This window comes from Scophthalmus maximus, chromosome 9 (assembly GCF_022379125.1).
Source record: "Scophthalmus maximus strain ysfricsl-2021 chromosome 9, ASM2237912v1, whole genome shotgun sequence".
Taxonomy (NCBI): domain Eukaryota; kingdom Metazoa; phylum Chordata; class Actinopteri; order Pleuronectiformes; family Scophthalmidae; genus Scophthalmus; species Scophthalmus maximus.
This window is the reverse complement of record NC_061523.1, coordinates 18,073,142-18,096,520: the sequence shown is the minus strand read 5'-3', so window position 1 is coordinate 18,096,520 and position 23,379 is coordinate 18,073,142. Positions and strand designations below refer to the sequence as shown.

Here is a 23,379-nt window from a genome sequence, read left to right as displayed (position 1 = left end):
AGAGCTGTTAGAAGGTAAATAATGTAATGGGCTACTTAAGCTGTCAGTGATGACAGTCCATTGAGATATATGGCCGTGTCATTGTCCCTGAGAGGTACAACACACTGTGTGTGTGTGTGTGTGTGTGTGTGTGTGTGTGTGTGTGTGTGTGTGTGTGTGTGTGTGTGTGTGTGTGTGTGTGTGTGTGTGTGTGTGTGTGTGTGTGTGTGTGTGTGTGTGTGTGTGTGTGTGTGTGTGTGTGTGTGTGTGTGTGTGTGTGTGTGTGTGTGTGTGTGTGTGTGTGTGTGTGTGTTCGTTCAGTGCACAGTGTCCTGATTACTGTGTGCTGAGGCTGGGGGGGGGAGATCTACAGCTGGATGTCAGTCTTTGTGATGCTGAGGCCACGTGGTGACACGGAAGATTTAGAGTGATGCTGATTGATGGGAGACACGGGATGACAGAGTGAATTTTGAAAATGAAAACATTATCTCAATAGCATGTATGCAGACATGTGGGAGGGAGCTTAACTTTTAACAACTTGGCGATTCTCAAGTTTCCTGCTCGGAAGGCGCAGCTGCGCGTGCATGTGTAACTCTAGGAGGAGAGAACAGTGATTGAAATGCACGACAGGCTGCAATGGATCCCGCCTCTGCTTATTCATCTGGGATTCCTCTGCTTCAGTCAGAACATAACAGTCCACTTGTCTCCACTGCTGCTCTGGGAGAGATAAAGATATTTGCTTGCATAGGCATATCAAGTGTACTAAGATCTTCTTTGATCCGGGTCAAAGTAGAGATATCAGATTGTATACTCTCCAAGTGATCTGATGATTATCAAGCGAGAACATTAAACTAGGCTCATCATTTATCCCTTGTCCCACTTCTCACCACCATCATTTTAACATAGTGCTCTCCGTCACTCCTCTGTACGCTGCAGTGGTCAGGGGTCTAGTGCCACTTCAGCCCATCTTGATAAAGCCCACAACCATGCGAGATCTAAATTATTCATTATTATTATGCTCTTCTCTGCTCTATAAGTAGTCAACCCAAAAGCTAATGGTAAGACCCAGAGCTAGGCTCAAGATCTAAAAAGACTGACATCAAAACAGGGAATGTTACCTGGCCTTTGCCTTTCTGCTTGATCAAAGCAAAATCCAGCACATGTTCTCCCTCCCCTTATTCAGGAAGATAAACAATCAGCCCTTCAGATGAGCTTATCTCATCATCCGTCAGCCTTGGAGATGCGGCCAAATGAGCTGTCTTTTGTTTTCCATTAATATTTCTGATCCATTTTTTATTATTATCTCTGCAAGTTTGCTAAATTGATTTCCAATCAGAATATGGCCTTCTGGCTAGGGTTCTACAAATAAGCTGTGTGGTGTTAAGAGGCCGCACATTACAATGATGCTGTTTGATTCTTTTTCTTGAAGATAGATTGAATTTGCAATTGTGTAATAAGCATGAAGATTGCTGTATACCTCACCAGTAACATTAAGACAATTTGCTTTATGCATTTATACTCATGCCTGAAAATAATTTACTTCTCTTTACAAGTAAGTCCTTCAATCCTACTCAAAAGCATGAGTAAAGGTTTTCTGTAACTTATACCGTGTCATAAAAAAGTTGATTCATGAAAAGTTATATATATGTGGGTAATATGTAGATGATTAGTCGATTTATAGAAAACTAGCCACCAGTAAATGTCAGATTTCTACAAGTCTGAGATGGCCCCAAAACACTAAGTGATATCCACTCTCTGATAGGTCCGATTACCTTATGAATTATTTATATTGTCTAAGTGGGTGAGCTTAGTTTTTTGTTTTTTTTAACCTTGGGTTATGTTGTAATATAAATTGTACTGGAAGACTGTAGGGCCCACATTGTAATAATTCTTCCCTGTACTATAGTTGGACATATTGAAATTATAACACACATGACATCATACCAATACGTCTGTGACAGGCTGATATCAGTCGATATTTTTTTACCCAACCGATATATATCGGCCGTGATCAGACTCAAATATGTTCTTAAATACTGTATCTGGATACATCGACGCAAACTCATAGGAAATTCAGCACTTATCAAAATGCTGTCATTCTTAAGCGACAATATTGGTCAAATGGGGCATTGTACCATTTTCAATGGCATGGTACCGTAAAAATTACCTGCTACACGATTTGCAGTAGACCAGGCATCACAGAGACCCGGCAGCTTCTCTCAATTTCAATCAACACTTGTCTCTCCATCCAACACTCCCCTCTTCTATCCGTCTGTCTTCTCCATCAGTCTCCAGCCATGTTAACTGATCCACACCAGCTGCTTCTCGCTGCCTGACATTAGTGCTGAACATCTCCTCTGCTTCTCCTCTTCTTTATCATCCTGCCATCCTTTTTCCAACACCCTCATTTCACATTGCGCCGCGAGAAGTGTTGGTGCAGACAAGATCAGCTGTTCTGATTCGTATTATCAAACCATGAGCTGACAGATGAGCAGATGCAAACTTTTGATAGACTTTTTTTTTCACTTCTAATTAGGGGTAAAGGGACGTGGGGTAGTTCAAGGAATAGTGCAGCCACGTGATAAGTGTTGCACACTGATGTTAGTTTGATAATAATAAGGATTACACAAAAGTTATGGATGGATTTGCATGAAAATTTTGTCAGGAATGGTAGTATGTGATTACAATGATCCAGGTCTGGATCCAGGAATTTTTATAGGGCAAAACTGCTTAGCCTTGGTGGACAACTGCGTTCTCTCAGTGTTCTTATTAAAATCTGTCTTTGTTTATCTCTGCCACATGGAAATCAAAGCTGGCCTTCCTCTGGTCCAGAAAGAGGTGGTAATAGTTTTGAAGATATTTGGTGGCTGCCCAAAACATCAGAAGAGGAGTAACTGCTACAACAATATCAGTTAGTATCGCCAGGGACAGACCATGTGTGATGGAAGGATTGAACAGGGTCAAAACAATAAACGGAACAATCATCACAACACCGTACGTGGGGCCAGTTGTCCTACTTTTTTAAAAAATTGTTCATATTCCTTCAGTTTGTATCTCTGAGCTTTTGAGATGAATTCTGTCATTCTTAATGCTCATTGGACATCAGGTGGTATATCCATCGGGGGCCACCCACCCATAATAAATGTACCTGTTTACACGCAACCGGTCAAGTGTGGAATTAAGTTTTGACAGACAGAACAAACAAGACTTTCTTTATTATTACTTTTGAGCGAAGGCTCTGAACTCCAAAATGTCATGGGAGAGCAGCACTGGAGATGACCATGTTCTCTGACCTCTTTTGAAGAAACTAATATACAGTATAAGAAAGCAAACAAAACTTTACCTTCAAAAAGAAAACATAGAGAGTATATACGACCTGTAGGTGTCTGCAGGTCTTTTGTGATATGTAAAGGACAAAAACCTGTTTTGGGATATTTGAATTGTAGCTAAAACCTTATCTTTACAGAAATATGTTTTTTTTTAAATTGTCTACTGTGGCTTCACTCTTGAGCTACTGAGTGAAAAAAAGACCTTCAGTCTCACTTATACTGTATCATATATTGGATGTTGGATGTACTCTAGAAAACTGAATAAACACCAGAAGTTCACAGTTAAGGAGGTGGAACCAGTTACGTTTTGGAATTGACTAAGTCATTGACTTATCAAGGTTGGAATATGTGTGGTAGTTTGTGCAGCATTTATAAAAGGCTTGACTCTTTCTATTTGCGATATCTTTTTTTGGTCATTGCTTCGAAATTAATTGTATCCATGACTACCCTTAATTCAGCAATCTTGTCTTTATGCATAGAAGCACCTTTTCATAATCAGAGTCATTTTCTAAAGGGCAATCATCTTTGTGCGCTCTTACTCTGGCTGCCAAGACAAACTGAAAAATTATATCATACAGGCATCTTTTGTCTGCAATGTGGGAGCCTGATGGGTTAAACAACGTCTGCTTCATTTCTGCATGTTCCTCTATTTCTCTCACCGAATCTCCAAGACTTTAAGAAGGACAGATGTGCTCTGTCTGCCAAAGTCTAATTATATACCAAGCAGTCCTCTGGTTCTGGCTGCCGCTTTTGCCCTTCTTTTATTCAGTATCTACCCCCTTCTCTCCTCATTCCCGTCTGAGAGAGGATATTGTTTTCGCATGTGTGTGGGTGGAGGAGCGAGATGACAGAGTCTTTACCTGGTTACACTTGGTACACAGGCTGTGATGTACACCTTTTGAATCAAGTCTTGGATTTTCTGTTGGAAATGTGGCCTAATTGAGTTTATTTGTACATAAAGTAGAATAATGGAGAAGTCAATAGAGACACAGGGGAAAGCTTGTCTGGGATCTATCGAAAATAATTATGACAGGTAAAAAAGGACACGACTCAAGTGGAGCAATGCTGATGAAATATTCTGATGAAGATGGTACAGTAACTGACCCGAATAAAGTTTCACAGACTATACAGAAGAAACAAGTCTGTGCTTTTGAAGTGTCAGGTCTCATAAGGTAGATTACTGAGGCTGCAAGGGTTTCCGATGATGTTGATTTCTTTCTTTTTTTTATCAACACGACTTTGTTATTAGCCTTTTGACGTTTTCCTGCCTGGCTTGACTTCCTCCTCAGGTGTTATATAAAGAGGGCTAATGGGTGTAATCTGAAGTCAGCATACCAGATGATTAGGGGTTGTTAGATTTCAAAGTTTGTTGTAATGGCAATGACCGCAACAGTGTTTGAGCCATTTGTCAAAGCCACTGGAAGGAAATCTAAGTTTGTTTTTTTGGTTTACACTCCTTCTCTTTCAATTTTGCTCAGGCCTCCATCATACAGTATATTGGGTCTTACATTCTTTGCAGTCAGGCAGAGCTGTTTATCCTTTCCCAGCTATCCAATCTCAATTGCTAATACACATTTGATGCCCGTCATCCGGCTGTGCCAAGCCTATCATATGGGCAGAGAACAACTGATTCTCCTCTTATTTGTTCTGTGCTGTACGCCTTCATAACGCGTTTGAGGTTTGAGGGTCCCTTTATAGTGTTGAAGCAGTGGATTAAGTGGATGAGTCAATATACAGGAAATTAGTTTTGAGAATTTAGATAATGGTTTCTGTAATTATTTTTGTCTCGCAAAAAATTACCATAATTGACTTATTTACTATTTGCTTTGTTTTTCTGTCATAGTCATTTATTTATTCATTTTTGTCCAAACAATGTTTGTTCTCAACACGGGGCAAAATAAATACAATGATAAAACGGATAACTATACCAAAATAAACTCATGAATAGACGTCATTTGTCAGAGATATCAGATTAATTTTAAATTCCTTTTACATATGATTCTAAGTGGGTACAGATTTGTCTTGTGGTCTCGTGATAATGTCTGCACGATGAACTTGCAGCTTGTGAGATAAGTCATATGATGGATGCTTGCCCAGAATAACTTTATAAATAAAAAGACACATTAACTCAGTCAACATACAGACAGAGATGCGGGGCCCTAGATGCTGAGCACTAACAGCGCAGCCTGGTCAGAGTGAAGGGAGAGTCCCGGCTTGGCCTTGCTCCCACTTAAAGCCATAATGTTGAGGGCTGGCAGTTAACTCCTCTTGTAAATGTGCAGTGGAAATGCGTGCAGCCTCAGAACACCACATTACCCTGCAGAAAATTGTCTTTGCTCTGGTGTTGTTGCTATCCAAGCCAGCGGAAAGAAAAAGGGGGGTTAAATAGGCATCAGTTGTTTTTGTGTGCCATAAGCTCTGTGTTGCTCTCACTGCAGGTATCTGTCGTGCCTCTAGTCAACCGTGCCTCCATTAGAGGAAAGATGAACCATCGAAATAGCTGCGCTGACCTCCATTCTTGAAAGCCTTACTGGAGAACGCACCAGACCATGATTCACTCAATGCTCCATGGCTCTGTGGAGGTCACTATCTGCCAGACTCTTGTATGTGGTCTCAACAGTGAGACCATATTGTTATGTGCCTGATGGTGACACGTGACAGAAACATCCCCGTCGACACTCTAAGCCATTTTAGTGACGTTAGTAGCCTAATGACTTGTTACCACCTCAAATTTTTGGGGCTTTTAAAGTAATATTGATCATAATGGAAAGATTTTATAACAGTAAATATCTTTCTTTCAGTAAAAGTAGTCAAGTGTTAATTTTTTTTGACATTCATTAAAATTAACACTGTGTTAATTGGGTTTGAAGCCCCATGTTTAATCCAATCATTATAAACACGGTGTGAAGAGAACGCCGCTCCTCCATGAGATAAGAAAGGAGTGTAACAAAAGAACCTTTGGGAAAAATAAGTCCAAATCATTATCAAGAAAAGTCAGATGCGTACGGCATAAATAGACAGACAGGAACAATGCATTTGTTCTATTTACGGGTCTTCAGCCGCTGCGGAAAAGCAGAGGCGTGTCATTGATTTCTCGGCAGAGATTGGTGAACAGATGTCTATAAGTGGAAATAATGCATCCTACTTGTCAGCCATGTCAAGGACTGTGATAAACAGATAGTAATCTCTTTATCTCTTACGCTGTATTCAGTCTGAGGAATGCATTTGTGCCCCTCACTTCTCAGTTATTTTTGATTTAGTTTTTAATATCTTGTGTAAGCTTGCGTATGCGGGCTGCAAACACTCCCAGCTGGTGCCGACAGAATGATGAGAGCGTTTTATAGGTTTCTAGTTTCTATCAGCTGTCAGGAACATACAAAAATATTGCCGTTTTCAGGAAGAGTGGAGTACGCCTCTTATGAGACCTTTCTATACCTCCTGCCCTTCTTGTCACAGCACTGCACTGACAGTCATTACTGTGACAGGAGACTCAAAGAAAGCTGCCTAGATGAAGAGGCGGGGCTAGATAAGAGCTCTGGCAAGTTCACTGAGCTGTTGACATTTCCTCACAGCAACTCCCCTGGTTCTAATTGGCTGCCGCTGATAAGATTCCCATGTTGTAATTGGCAGCTGCTGATAAGATGCTGTCAGCTGCTGCTGCTGCCGCAGTAGTCGGCAGCATGGTGAGATGACAACAGTTCAGGAGTTGGTGGGCCAACAGGGCTAAATCCAGGGCCTCAACCTTGTCGTCCAGAGATATTATTCCAGTCAACGGTTGCCATACTGGCTGTTACAGACTTTTAGACGTGAAAAGTCCTGCTTGAATATCATAAAATCATATTTTATATTTTTATATTTATATTTTACGATTTATGTGGACCTACATGAACACAATTTAATTATGCCAAAATTTGAGAAGGTTTGGTTATTTCTCATTAGAGATGTTTTGTCTGCGCACTTCTCACTAGTTTAAACAGGGTGAGACAAGTTACAAAGGGGTGATGTCACACATTTCTGTGCCCCAATCAGAATTTAGCCCTATTCAAATCAATATGTGATGGCAAAGCGGGACTAACTTTGTGCCGTTTGTGTCAATCATTGCATGACTTCACTCCAAACTTTGAATGGGACTGCGGTCTATTTCTGATGAAATTGAACACCACCTCGATATATCTTCACTTTTTAAGGTGATATGGTGAAACGGTATCTTATCAACACACCCGGCGTTCACAGAGCAACATTGTCATTCACTCTCTTTTACTTCTGTTTCTGTTTTCTACCAACTGCTGAGGGAATATCTGACTCTCTAGTAACTAAATGCTCCGACATGTTCACCGGTTTGATGCTAATTGCGTCTGTCTGCAGTTTGGTGCTAAGCAGGTTCAGGTTCCGGTTAGGGGTGGGATCAGGCATAGGTTCAGATTTATTTTTATTCCCACTGCATACGCCTGACGTTGCCTACATACACAGATATGAGACGTGGTTCCTCATGGAGCTCAGTGCAGCGTCGGGCAGACAAACATCGCACAGTCTTGAGGGTAAGATTGAGCTCTCACATTAGCAGCCACAACTTGGATGTAAACAAGGTGGAATATTCAGCAAAACACTCTTGAATTTTGCATGCTTGAAGTCGCCAACTATGATTAAAAGCAACGTTCTGCATCTGCATGCACCACCATCGCAACCCGGGAGAAAAATGGAAGTGTAAAGTGGGCTTTTAGAGCAAGACCAGACCAGAGAGAGGGAATTAAAACAATAAAGTTATGGGCTTAACATCAACGAGTTGAAACTACACTATGAATCTCTGTAAACTGGAGCTGCTGCTGCAACTGCCACAGCAAGATACTGAGTGCAGCCTGTTGTTGACTGGCATTAGATGCATTTGTTATAGTGCTATATGGTATCCATAGCAACAAGGAAACCACCAGATCCCCCAGCGAAGCTTCATGTCACAAACAGTAAATTGCAACACTTAAGATTTGTCCTTTGATTGACGCGTTCTGTCATTAACTATCTGGAGCGTGCTGTGTCCACGTCCCGGGGGCGCTGGACTAGTCACGTCACAAAGATGAATTTTTCTTTCACACCCCAGTTCTCGACCCACCCGTTATTTACAGCTGACTCTGCCGAATCCAAGCCACCGTTTCTGTAGAGATTTCAGTCCATTTGGTCATGTTTCAGGCCATGCTCAGATTTAGCAGATGTTTTTGCTGGCAGAAGTATTCCGGGCTCTCCTGGGTCTGAGCTGGAAGTGCTGATGAAGAGAATTTTGTGCTATTGTGTCCTTAGCTTACATCTCTGTGTAATTATTACACTTAAAGGGCCCTACTTCTCTCCCAACTTACTTCCTGTCTTCCGTCCTCCAACTGCGGGCCATAATTCCTAAGTCTGTATCATGCACAAGAGCACAGAGGGTATTAACATATTCTTTAATTGATCTTGAGGAAGTAATTATGCTTCTGTTTTTACTTAATGGAATGCACAAGAAACCTTTGCCTGGTGGACAAACTACTTCATGTGAACTCTTGCCACAGTCTTACAGTCCCCAGAGTTTGTCTAATGGAGAAGTATGTGGGTGTGTGTGTGTGTGTGAGTACTAACTTCTCTCTGTCCAAACGTTCCCAGGTGAATGAGCGCGCAGGCCTCTCCAGCAGTGTGCAGGCACATTTAAAAGTAGAGTTGGTTGAGTCTTTAATATATTTCTGTCAAATGATGTGTCAGTATCAGAAATAATTACGCTTGTACCCACTGCTCAGTCTCCTGAGTTGCCAGTTAATGAGAGGAGAAAACAGAAGAGGGTAGAGAAATTTTGTTCCTAACCTCTACTTGTCAGACGCATCCTCAGAGCTCTCTCGAATGAGCTGGGTTTCCCCTCTACCGACACCTCCTGTCACGTAACAAATGTTCTCTTTTGAACTGATAGTGTACTTTATGTTAATTTAACACTTTTTTAAAAGTGGATACTGTTGCGTTCCTTATGTTTTGTTTCTACCGATTTACCTTGAACGTACCTCATCTGTGGTATATTCCTCTTGAAGATGAGCTACCAGATGGACCAGTTTCTGATGAATCAACTCGCCCCTTCATTTTGTCTCTCTTTGGTGCGTTTGTTGCTTTTAGTTAGTTTGGACAAGTTTATATTCATATTACTACCACTTGAAATGAAGCTGTATGTTTGAACCCATTATTCATTTCTTTTACCCATCTGTTGTTGACTCTTCTTGCTTGCTGTCTAGTTGCCATGCACACTAAATAGCAGCATGTGGTGTTGGGGTGTTGGTTGACCCAGGTTGGTGGGAAGCATATTGTCTTTCTATACAGTACAATGTGTTTTCCATATTCTTAAGTTCTTTTTGTTGTTGTATTGTTCTATATACCGTTGGTTGAACAAATAATAGAAATTTGGTCCTGGTGAATCGAGATAAGCATTTTTCACTACTTCATTGGTCCAGATCCTGATCTGGATTCCTCCCAAAATGTAATCAACTGTGAACATGGCCAAGACCTATCTTGATAAAATCTTCTCATAACTTCTTGAGTATCCTATTTCATAACATAATAATAGTGGAGGTTAAAATTGAAAAGATAGTTCTCCCCCTACAACAGGTGGAGGAATATAGGAGGAGATTGTGACCCATGGCTGTGGATGTGGTTCTCCTCCTTGATTGTCCTCTAAATATCCACTGACTCCGGGTGGAGGACTATGAGTCACGTAAAAGTTGTTTAGTTTTGGTGGGAATTCATAAAGTCTTTGGTTTGTGAAGAGTTGTTCTTGTTGTCAATGAATGTCATGAGGGTTGGTTAAATGTAATGTATAGACCATATCTTATCCTTGAACAACTTCTTACTAGATGTAATGTAAGAAACACTCTCCAATTATACATCCCTCCAATCAAATGATTTATGCTTTCTACATTAAGCCTTTATTGAACATTTATTTTATTTTTAAGCCGACTGAATTGTTTGGAAGAAAAAGTGTCCGTCAAAGACACGTTTTACAATTTGCTCAAGGATTTTTCCAGCTGTTGATTAACCGTGACCGTCAAAGATGTTTTCTCTCCAAGCATAGCATATTATAACAAGCTATGAGGACTGTAAGGACAGCACTGTTATTCCATTTACCACGACGGAGTGACAGTTCTGCAGGGTTTTTTTTCTTTCTTTCCGAAGCCCTGGTTTCTTGTTCTGACAGTTTAAACTTCAGAGAAGTAAGAAAAAAAAGATTTAAAGAAGCTCTCCAGCTTGTTTTTCCTCCTAGAGGGTGTCAAGCTGTCCTTCAGGCATCAATAGACACATTCAATTTGAGTCTATTTTACTAAACAAGGATTTGGTTGTGTAGTGACTACTTGTTAGACAGCAACAACAAGGCTACCAACTGGACACAGGCTGTTTGGATTATATACAGTTCTGAAAACATTCAGCTCAAGTATTTTACCATCTGGCAGCAAGTCTCAAAGATTCAGCTTAACGTATGAAATACAATGTTGTATTTCAATATTTATCTTTTTTTAATACCTTGTTAAAATGTTTTTTGTTGATGTTCCTCACTTGAGTAGAGGGTTAAGCTGGAGGGTGTCACACCATGTACAAATTATTACGCACTATGAGGCAAAATGTGTATTTGATTGAATCGGCATTGTGTGGGTTCTCCATTTTCTATCTGCGCTATCATCTTTGTTCTAACAGTCAGTCATCTAATAAAGATCTTCCCCTGGTTGCTTGGTATGTTGTTAGATTTCTTATTATTTACTAGAAATGCATGCTTTGGTCACTCTAGAGATTTCGTCCTGTGGATCTTTAGGGGAACGGCTGTAGATTTGTCTATGACATCCCCGTTCTAAGTCTTCCCTTATAGTGGAGTTTACTTTTAAAGGTTGAAATTAATGCACCGAGGAGTTAAGTCAGATTTAAATTCCACATCTCCACACCGACACTGAGGTTTCCAAATACATAGCAGTGGGCCTAACGTTCAGTCCAACAATGCTTGTCCCTCTTGTAAGTTGAATTGGAGAGCACTAACCTCTCACAGGACCGAGCACAGAGAAGGATTTATGTTTGAAAATGGATTCTCTGCTTGACATTACATGTGGGATCAATTATATTGCACAGATGTTGGGTTTTGATTTAACTGGCTCTGTTATACAGTCTATAGTACAGTTTGGATATGATGCAATGTTTTTGCCCTGAAACTGGAGGCTTTCCATTGAGTTTCCTCGTCCAATTCACCATCTGATCCATCTTCAGATCCATCCTCAGATGGCGAGCAAAGCTCCCAAAACTTTAATTGATCCTTCGTCCTTGTTTTCTGTGGGTTTGGCGTTGTGCTTCAGTCATGAGAGACTTTTGCAGATGAATTATGAAGGACTGAGCCAATCAATAAATAACAAGGTTGACTTGCTGTACATTTTGTATGTTTTTACATAAAGTATATTTGTGTATTATTAGTCGTTGTAGTTGTAATCTTAGCAGTATTACTCTCTTGTAATAATTTGATGATTGACATTTAAACCATAAAAAACACTGTGAAAAAGAGATATGTAGTTAAACAAATCTCCCTGGTAAAATTTCAACCTAAACAGACACATTGTTGGCACTTTTGGAAATTGGCAGTTTTCATGACACCGGCCATGTTTGTCAGTGCTTGTTCCTCTCTGGGTTGTTGCACTTAGCTTCTACTTAAATTATTGGATATTTTGACTGGACACATGACCATTGAATTTCATATAGTGCTTCATAGAGGAGAGAGCCTACCTCACCTGACACAAAGACCATCACCGCTGACTTTTATTGAATACCAAAAGTCTCATTTTTTTGAGTGTGTCTATCATTCAGGCCGTCATCAGCCAACTAGATTGAAAACACGACAGGGTGCATCAGGGTCTTCGGGACACCATGCAGATTGAATATTATGCAGATAGACTGCAGAACAGAAGCTATATTGGAGCAACTATCGTATTTGTCTTTCCCCATTAGGTGAACCCTGAGATTCCTTTCAGTAATGAATATTGTACTTGTTTGGTGTCTGATTGAAATGAGATTGACTCTACTCGGATGATAGAAGAGGAGCAATGAGGGCAATATATTTTTGCTGCCTGTTACAGGCTATTTATTTCTTTTTTCCCTCATATCTGCCCATCATGTTAATTCATATCCTTTACGAAAACCCTGACTTGAGTGCAACTCATTAAACGGGTGCATTCAGTCTCCCCTGGTCCACCACTGAATCTGTGAGAGGAGCAGTAGATACTGAAGTATTGAATGTTTTCTCAGTGGTATAAATGAAGTATGTGTTGCACTGCATCTGTTTTTATTGGAAACTAATTGTACTAGCGCAGTTTGGGTACCTTGTGGAATTGAATTCCCTTTGATATCAACTTCAGAAGTGCATGTTACACCTGTAAGAAACTTTTGTTCTGCCTGTTGGTTGTTTTACTGTAGTTTGATTTGTGTGATTGAGGTGAGCTGAAAAAGTAATGTGAATTGCTTATAAAAAGTCGCATTCTGAGATTATGCATAATGGATGAGAGACAGTTAGATTAATATATCATATATGTGACCCTGGCTGTCGTGTTAAATTAACATCCGTGTATATCTAAATTCACTACCATGACATTTCTGGTTCATCACCGAGGTTTGGAGTCTCAATAGATTAGCTCACTCGAAAGTCTGTCACCCTGTGGATTTATCAATTCTATTACGACATGTACATTCTACTTGCTGTCATTCTGCAGTGGAATTATCCACTTTGTTGAAAACGCTGCGGGACTTTCCCCCAGTGACTTCTCAAGAGGAGCTCAGTCCCATTTCCATTCTAATTAGCATGCTTAAAGTTGTAATACGTTTTTAATGGTCACATCACAGGAGCATGTTTAAACTTAATGTTTGACCAAATGTGTTACAGAATTTTAGAATATTATGATTTTGAGTTGACATGTTCTTCTTGAGTTCAATTTTGCACACTTTTCATGTGTTTTGTGTACTTAAAGGAAATATAAAAAGTGTCCTTGAGTCCTAAAATCTGTGTTGGAGCACTGGCACCATTTAGCAATAAGTGATCTATGACTGCCTGCGTGGTTGTCACATTGATCCCTGTCAACCCAGATGATCTGCACCAAAACTGTTGGTGTTTTTTTTTTAAGCCACTGGGCCACAACACACGTACACACACACACACACACACACACACACACACACACACACAAAATGACAGTCCAGGCCACAGTGCCACCGAGCCTGGTCAACAGGAACAACATCATGTGTCTGAACACGGTGAATGGCTCAAGTTGTTTTTGGACCTTTTCCAATTGGCTGAGTTTCCCTGATTGCTCAGCTCTACAAGAAATGAATGGGCTCCTTTTGACATGTTGATCATTTTACTTGAACTGTGCTGCACACGTTTGGGTGGCCATGTACCACATTTTCCTGAAATGTCTGTTAGAGATTCTCCAGCCTAAACGCCTTCAGTGTAGGAAGAGAAAGAGAAAATACATTACAAAAAGATATGCAATATTCTCGTAAAATAAACCAACCAAACGCATTATCTCTGGAAAATGGCGAAGTATAAGAAAGCCGTGCTTAAAGCCATTTCCCTGCATTTGTAGAGAAACAGAGCACTCGCAGGATCAGTCTTGCAGAAATGCTCTGCTTGTGTAATGCCATGAATAGTCATTAAATCTTTCAAGTTGGACAACATAGTCTCAACAGTACACACTAACATTGCAAGTTGCACAATAGTCTCTTGTTAGCAGATTTATGGATGCAACAAAAAAAACTTCAGAACATCACGACATCGCTGTCATACTTATTCAGTGACCAAATGTAATTGATAAAACAAAACAAAGGAAATGAAAACTGTCCAAGGTAAAGCCCAGTAGAAACAGAGGAAGGGAAATTTGCTCAAGTGACACTTACCGTTTTTTTGTTTTTTTTAATAAAAGTCATTTTCGCTTTCTCCTAAAAGTTTATCACATTATTTTTATTTAAGCAAAAGAAAAATGATGATGTTTTAGCTCCTAGATTGTGAGAATTACTTTCATATTTTTATTTTATGTGATGGTAAACTGATATCTTTGGGTTTTCAAAGTGCACGCATACAATTCTTGCTCTTCTGGATCCCGCTGCTCATTCTGTCAAGACAAACACTGATGAGGTTCACTGTGTTGAGGCTAATTTCAGACTTGTCTGCGCGAGCTGTCTAATAAACAAAAATGATCCTTTATTGATCCCTGGTTGCTTGTGAGGTAAATGCACTCTGGATTAGACATAGTTCATCTGGTTATAGCAGTGTGTTTTCATGCACTCACTTTATGTGCATCAGCTAAATTAATGTCTCTGGTTCTTTAGGATTCAAAGCCAATTTGTTTTTTTCTCTTTTGCCCAGCAGACTTTGAATGATAAAATGTCCTATTTCTTCTCCCCCTCTGTAGATTGTTCTGTTAATAGAGTCTGTTTCCTCACATCTGTACCACACCGTGTATTAGATTGCCTCCTCACAAATCAGTATTTACTCATGTGACAGCTTAGCCATAATAAAAATAAATATTTCAGATTCATATTCTCCACCACTGTCGCTCATCTCCCCCCTCCAGTACAGTGAAATAGATGCTGTACATCATTTGCACATAAAAATGAGAAGCAATTTCTTCTGCTCCGTAATGAGATCTATAGGATTTTTTTTTATTATTATTGGATACAGTGTAAATGTCAGATAGGTATTTGGAAAGAAATGGCGAGGAAGCGTATATTGTGTTCGAGCTTCGTGCAGTGTTATGTGGTGCTTCACTGGCTCTTTGTGCATGTTTAAAATGGATAAGCCAGCGAATGACAATAGAGCTTTATATTATGTGATGCCTCAGTGATTCATTGTGCATGTTCAAATTAATAAGCCAAACATTTTTTTTCTTTTTTTCTACTGCATTTTTTCACCCAGGTGTGACAAATACAGGACATTAATCAACTTCTCTGTAATTAGGCAAACGGTCAGTCTGGAGTGAACATCTCAGGAGCTGTTTGCCACATCATTAAGATCAATGGTACACTCGGTTAGCTCCTGCATCCCAGTCATGCAGTCATTGTCCTGCTTGTCGATTTCACTGCCTCAGTTAAGCATGTTGTTAGTATTGATGGTTAAATGAGAGACATTCCAATAAACCTAGTGCGTTTTGGGGGATGAAGGAGGAGAAATTGTAGAATATATACGCTGGATTCAACTTTTTATCTCAAGAAGAAGAAGAAGAAACCAACATCTATCTATTTTTTCCATCCGTTTTTCCTTGGGAGATGTCAGACCGTCTCTCTACTGAGATAATGTCACGAGAATGTCGAGCTATTTTAGCAATAACAATACTCACTATTATATGAATTTTAACTGCACCCTCACTGTCGGCTGTGTGTTTTCTAGCTGTGCACAGTTGGGCAGCTGGAGTCGGTGGGACAACGAGGATCATATAGAGTATAAGCACGATCCTAGGGGTTATTACATGGTGGCCGTCACCGGCAAGTAGTGGAAAAAGCCGTAGATGAATTGGTGCCGTTACTTGCTATGACTCGGGTAAAGGCGTCGTTACACTGGTTCTGCAGCAGAGATGAGAGCATGTTCTTGTCCTTCTTGCTTGAAAGGTGAAGAGTCGCCAGCTTCAGTTATTCTGAGCAGTCAGAATATAACATTGGTATAAATGGAAACCACAAGTCAACAACATTGAAGGTTTGATTTTTTTCAAAGCATCTAATCGAATCATTCAAATTTTAATCATTTTAGAAGTGGGTGTTCGCAAAACGCCAGTTTCACTATGTAGCCAGGCCCTGTTTGTTGTATCATGGGGCTACATCCACACTAAGATCGGAGATCGCTTCAGTATGAAAATGAAAATGCGGTGGTATGGATGCAGCCTCAATTTTCACAGACAACCTCAACTCAACACCCCCTCCCCCACTCGTCCACCCCCATATGGGAGTAATCTCTTCTGTTCTTGTCTGTCACCTCACTCAGCCCGATAAGGAAGGGGAAGAGTCATGCTCCTGTCCAGGAACGAATGTTCATCCTTGACAACATTGACACGCACACAAGTGCCTCTGATCCATTTGTATAAAAATAGCTCCTGATAAGGCAATAGAAATGTGAGGTTGTTTACTATAACTAATCTGGCCAGGGATGTCTTCTTCCTCAGTGAGATAAATGCTGATTTCCCCTCTGCTTCTTTGTCTTTTTAAAAAAATACATATTTTTAAAAACTGAAAATTCTTAGTTCAAGAAAGCTTTTGTGCAATCGGGGAGTTTATGGCTCTGCAGCGCTTGCGTATGCTCTGCTGTTGCATTGCATTGTCTTTACTTCTCAGCTGAGTCTTATCTTGCAGTGTGTTTTTATGGAGGCAACTGTCAGCATTTGGCCATTTCAAACGGAGAACTCAAACTCATTTAGGGAGCTGAAATTAGGCATTTAGTTCTCGCTGAGCAAAGATTGTAGTCGTCATGAGAGAGCTGCTTTAATTTGCTGGTTATATTATGTTGCAATTATTATTAAATCCCTCTTAATGTGGATCATTTGTTGAAATGTATTAATGTGAGGATGATTTTATCATGTTTAATATAAACACTGACGCTGCAGTGGTGGGGGAATATTTGCCCCTGCGCCACCTCTTTGCTCAGAGACAGAAAGCTTGGTTAATAATGCCAAAGAGGTTGAATAAAAGTATTTTTAAATGATTACATTGTAATCAAGGATAGGTCGTTAATACTAGAGTTGCCACAGTAGTTGGTGTTACCAGTGTTACACGGTGTTCAGGCATATACCAATAAGATCATTTTCCTACCTGCCCTGTCTGTGTAATTTTTTTCACACACATAAAACTTATGTAAAACCTAAATTTCATCAAATAAACAATCTCTAATTTGTAAAATACTAGTTTTTAATAGTCAGTCTTACGCTGCCCATATGATCTGAAAGTGAAAGTGCCTGGTCCGTGCAGCAGGAGAGTCACATGACGAGAAGAGACGAGAATTGGGAGGGTTTGGTGTCAAAGGACACGGCGAATATGTGACGAAGCTCCACCGGCTCACCGACAGTAAGTGTTTAAGGGAGCGAGTGGGTGACAGCAGTGCTGAGCGCTGCACAGAGCCCGACAGTACAATGAAGCAACGGCGCAAAACACTTAGTTGGAGATCTTTAATGTGCACCGCAAGAGTGAGGCAGCCTGCAGCGAAACGGATTTTCTTTTCAAATGCGAGGTAGCACCGGTTGGAAAAATGTCCACAACGCGGCATCCCAAGTCCATACACTTTACGCATTGCTATCCCGCTTGCTTGACTTACCGTTTCAATGCCGCCGATCGTTTGTTGGTGACTGGCAGTTTGATTTGGTGTTTATTTTTCGTGACTGGTGTGCTCTCCATTGATCAGTTAAAGACTGACAGGTCTCCTTTAAATCCATACCAATGATTTATTAATCGCGGATCAAGTAAAGACTGTAATTCATCATCTTTTGGCGATGGTCTCTCTGGGTCAGAATAATTGACTTTTTGTGGAGCGAGTACTTTTTTTGTCCACTCGTGACTCAGCGGGATAATAATCATGACTGTTGCATGTAGCCAAGTCTTCATGAGCGTGAGCACCTGATTGAACTGTAATGTGGGTCAGATATGCATCACTCTTGTAGCAATTTTGTAGGCGTCTCAGTCACCTCTGCCGTTGGATTTGGTCTAGTTTAGTTTTTCCAATACATCTTTGCAATATAATTGCAGTGAACACTGCTATCTGCATGCAGCTGTTTTCCACTTTTTTGGGGCCTGGGCTGTGCAACATGATCGGATCTTTAAGGCAGCTGAGAATATGAAGACGGCCCTGCCCCCATTTAAATTCTCTGTGCAGGAAATGCCTGAGATTGTTTCAAGTTTTGAGGGTAATGAAATATTCGACTATAGTATAAAGCCATCACTCCTCTATAGTTCCAGAAATTATGTTACGGTCAGGTGCAGTATTGCTCATTGTTAGTCCTCCGTTGCCTGTAATGTTATATAGCAAGATTGGTAATTTTAGTAGTAATTATTCCGGACAACCATCAGTCTATCAATAAAGCACGAATGGATTTACCACAGTGGCTTATTGCGTCCGGAAGTGTTAAAGGAACGAAACGGTATCTGATGGTTAACACATTTTTGGCATGTCGCAGTATTGTTTGCCTATTATAACTGACAAGGTCCTAAGAATCGTGTCTGTAAGAAATATGAGCAGAAAAATGTCTCAAATCTGAGTTAGAAAATTGTGCTTCCCGGCCGGATTTCTCCAGCCTAAAGGTCATTTCAGACATAATAACTGTCTTTAGGGAGGCTGGGGTGATTCTAACATTACCTGCACTGGTCAGTTATTATAATCCTATTGGGAACTCTTATGTGGGTTATTTTTCACCCCTGCCCTGGTAATAATTACAGTCGCTATTACCTGATGTTTTTTTTTATTTTATCTCTTTTTATTTTAAAAAGTGGATCAGTGATTATAATCCACCAAAGGAGCTGCTCGGCTAACTTTTTATTTATCAGCTCATCGTAAAATTTGTGGAGGAAGTGGAAATGTTTTTTGCTAATCTCATTGACAGATTAGCAAAAACCCTCAGAGACTGGGATTGACCCCAGCGGGTAGGCCATGGTAGAATGGCATTTGCTTTTGTGAGTCATCCAGCAGAATGTCTATGTCTTTTACAGACCACTTCTTGTTCTAGAAGTTCACGTTGATCACGATGCTGTATGGAACTGCGACTGAATTACAAAGAATGCTTTTATTCCACACCCGCTCCTGCGGAGGGAATCCCTTGTGAATTGAACTTCAAGTGTTTAACATTTTGCTTTTCCACCTGCAACAACCAACAAGTACATGATGAGGTGTGACACAGGGTACGTGCCTGTTTCGCTGTCAGCCCACCTGAACTCTACTCTTGTTAACGGTCTTATATGTCAGAATTCATCAAGATGATCAGAAAAATAAATGAGGGACTTCTGCTTTTTTATTCTATTTCCTCATGGGGCCAGGCTGTCTTCAGGCCTCTTCTGTCATCTTCACATCTTCATTTTGTCGTCCTGTTCCCTGGTACTAAATTAGACGTGATGTAGTAAAATTCTCTGCACATTCTTTACTGTGCCACCACTAATCACCAGACCCCTACCAGTTTTATCATAATTAACAGATCAAAGAAGCGGAGAGAAGGGCAGGCATACATTATTAAACAGACAGTCCATCGGTGTGTGCGTGTGTGTGCGCGTGTATGCGCATGCTTAGATGTGTAGATTAGAGACATCAGCAATTGAAAAATAATATAGGGATCTTCACAAGCTCATTCCTGGGTTTTATGATTGATTAGAGGTAAAGTTGTACAAAATGTACTACTGACACATACTGCACATCTTATCTTAATGTTCTTAGGTTCTTCTCAAATTGAGATGAGACTTATTTTTCCAGATGACCTTGAAAGGAGGTCTTCTGGCCTCCCGACCATACTCACACAAGCCCCACAAAGAAACAGGCCTATTTTGCACTGACAGCTTTTTTTCCTACTATGTGCTGTCTATGGACATGTCACACATCCTTCCATCCATCCTTATGGATGCTGTGTTTTTACAATAAGAACGTAGGCAACAATTACTTCGACTTTTGTGGGGGTTTGCCTTCGGTCGGAGAACATGCATTGAAACCTAATTACACTCATCTGTCTGCTCGACCACAATGTGTTCAGCAATGCCATTATACTACACAATAATTTTCCTTCTTTTTTGCCGCTCCGGGTCTCTGTGGTAATGACTCTCATCAAAACGCTGCTATTTTCTTTGCTGCAATGCTCGAAGTTCAATACGAGGTAGCTCTCATTTTTCTGCTTCTACTTTTCATTTTGACTCGTCAGCATCACATCTATCTGCTAAATGGCCTTTTTGCTCTCCTTTCGCCTCCGTCCCGCATCTTTTTAGCTCCCTCTCGACCCGGCTCTCCAGAGGCTGTAATAAACCTGTAGTTAGCTGTTAAAACCATGTGCATTTTAGGCTAAATGGCCCCTGGCGTCTCTCTGCTTGCCGTTTGAGCATACGGCCAATGGGCCTTAAAATGACTTAATTTCCTATCTGCCTCCTGGGGGAGCTTTTAGGGAAGCCTAAAGCTGTTTGCAGCCCTCAGAGACCGAGTATCAGGACGGCTTTGTGCTTGGGGTGGACCCCAGCTGAACCAAAATTGCTGTTGCTTTAATTGATATGGGCAATGTCCACACAGAAATGTATCGTGGTCATACTGGTGTGGATTTTCACAACAGCATGCCCATTAGTACTTGTTTCCTTTTCATCATGCATTTTTAAACCTATTGTCCCTGTTGCATTTTAATTTCCCTCACGCTGTCTGATATATTCTTGATTAATCAATCAGAAAATGGTAGTTGACTTATTCATATTACTTGTTTTGACTGACAAAATATATTAAAAGTAAAGAAGAAGAAAAAAAACGTCAATTATTTACATTTGAGAAGATGGAACCTTGGCATAGTTTATCAGAATTTGAGATTCTGTCAATTGACAAATAATTTCAGGTAATTTGGAGGACCAGAAATGTATATCATCCCATTGTCCCATCTATTGTCAAACGTCACATTCTGAATAACTGCATGACCTCAATGTTACATTTTGTGATGGCGCTTCATGAATACTAATACTAATACTCTGTGCACTGTTTTATTTTCACAATTAGTCTGTTGGTTTTGTGATGAAAACCACACTACATTTGGAAACTCTAATATAGACATCCCATTAGAAGAGCTAAACATGGCCTCAGCCTGTAGCTGTATTTAAATCTAGCCAGGCTCAACCAGACTTAAGTATATTAAGCTCAGGTCTACAGAGCTCTGCTTTTGGGTCTCCGTCTCATTAGGTCTTGGCTACACATGATTAGACTGTTTTGTTTATATAATTTGATGTGGCATTTCTATGAGCTCAAGTTAAATTGAGCCAACAGCTGAAAATGATTTGGCTTATTTTTTCTCTTGTCACAATTGATTTTTAACTTTCTCTGACCTTGAAATACAAATAATTAAATGCTGGGTACTTTTCATTCCATGTTTTCATTTAAAAACATTTACCAACATTGCTTCCATCCATCGGCAGTAGTGTTGTTCCTGGCTGCTCTTCCTCCTGTCTGGCAAGGTTAACTTATGTCAGCTGTGTCCTTGCACGAGCATGTATCCCTGTGTTGCTTTTTCAGCCGCTGTTTGCTATTCCTCCCACAGCTCTATATATTGATGCTCTGGTGTGGGATGGTTCATTTAAGGGGAGCCAGGGCTGACTCCTGCCCTCAAGGTCACTTTGACGCACAAAAATCAAAAGCCCTCAATGATTGACGCTCAGAGCTGCAAGCCCGAAAAGTCGAATTGATTCACGGAGGAAAGAGCGTGTGCAAGTTGAGACAAAGGATTGCGGTTGAGGCGATGCAGGCCGGGAATATGAACTACAGAGTATATGACTGCAATGCAGACTGTGGGTCAGAAGGCTGCTATAGCGGAGTTAACTTAACCCGGCCCCCACTGTACACTTCAACATCTTTGACCCATCCAGTCAAATACACGAGGCTTTGGCAGTGAGCCACACAATCAATAAGTATTCGGCTCTCTATTGAGGGACAGAAATGAGTTTTCTTTAAATGTCTTTGACCTGTGCAGCGGTTTCCCATCAACCACGGCCGCCTTGTGTTTCCCCTCACAACTCAGCTGATTAGACGGGAGAGCAGATGGAAATATGGATTTTTTGAGTTGAAGTAATAAGGTTGAGCAGCATGGATAGCATAAGTGCAAATGGCAATATAGTTCATTTTCTGGAGATTCAATTGAGAAACAATTTATTTGTTGGAATAAATGTCTCTTGCACTGGTTGATATTTGAAAAAGATAATTAAATTATTGCTGAAACGTTTAGTCATTCATTTGCCAATCAGCCAAAATTGAATCACCAACTTTAAAAATCATTCATGTTATTTAGCTCCAATATCAAGTGTTTGCTAGTTGCAGCTCGCCAGTTTGGCATTTTACTTTTTGGCTAATAGTTGGACCAATGAAGCTAATTTAATGATGTCTTAGTGAATTGTGGGAAATTGTGATGGTCATTTTTAGGACCTTTATCGATAGTCTTTTTAGTTGAAAAACATGTTATCGAAAGTGAAAGTGTCAGATGTGATTGTAATGTTTTAATGTAAATGCCTAAATATCAGTGTATAAAGATACAATAACCGTCACAGCTGGTGCTTTAGGAGTCACTATCAACAAAATCTTTTTTTCTGTCGATCCACTAATCCATTCATCAACATATCATAGCAACTGTACACAATATCAGCAACATATTTATTTGTCCCCAGCTCTAATTGTTGTTCTCTTACTTGCCAAGAAAGAGGACATATTCCGACTGTCAAACTGAGTGCTTATCCATCCACACCTCTCCTCCCTTCCTTAATTTTAGGTCCTCGAACGTGTCGGCGCTTAATAGGATTGTGTCGGTTAACAAGCCAGCGAAAGCCTCCGTCTGCAGCATTATCACGGCGACACACAGACACAGGCGGTTTTATCAGGCCTCTCTATGGCAGCAACAGCAGAAAGCTCTAAAATTAGCAGCTCAGAGAGGGAAGCAAAGAGGCAAACAGAATTATTACACGTCGCCAGCTGTGTCGGAACCAACACTACCGGTACACTGTGGCCGCTGTTGTGCAGACAGACACGTGCACACGTTTGTAGGCGCGGGGCTGAGAGTGTTATCTCCGCAGCGGGCCCTGCCACGGACCCTCTGAGGTGTGAAGTGTGCGAGGGGTGCAGAGCCTCTCATTATCAACAGTAGTTTTAGCGCCGGCATCGGGAGAGGAGAGGGCAGCTCGGCTCAGCCGGCAGTCACAGCAATTTACGGGTACGTCAGAGAGAAAGAGGTCGGGCAGAGGAGAGAATTAAAGAGCATTTAGAGCTGTGAAATAGACTGCAGATGGGGAGAAGGAGCCGCTCGTGGATGTATGATGTGCTCACGTTGACTTTACTGCAGGCTGTTTTTTTTATGGGGATCTAATGTTGTTTGCTTTATCA

General features: G+C 40.6%; 1 protein-coding gene across 5 annotated transcripts in view; it reads left to right on the top strand.

Moving 5' to 3' along the window:
* enox2 (ecto-NOX disulfide-thiol exchanger 2) overlaps positions 1-23,379 on the top strand; it is a 154,195-nt gene that overhangs the window by 78,739 nt on the left and 52,077 nt on the right. The window lies entirely within an intron of this gene.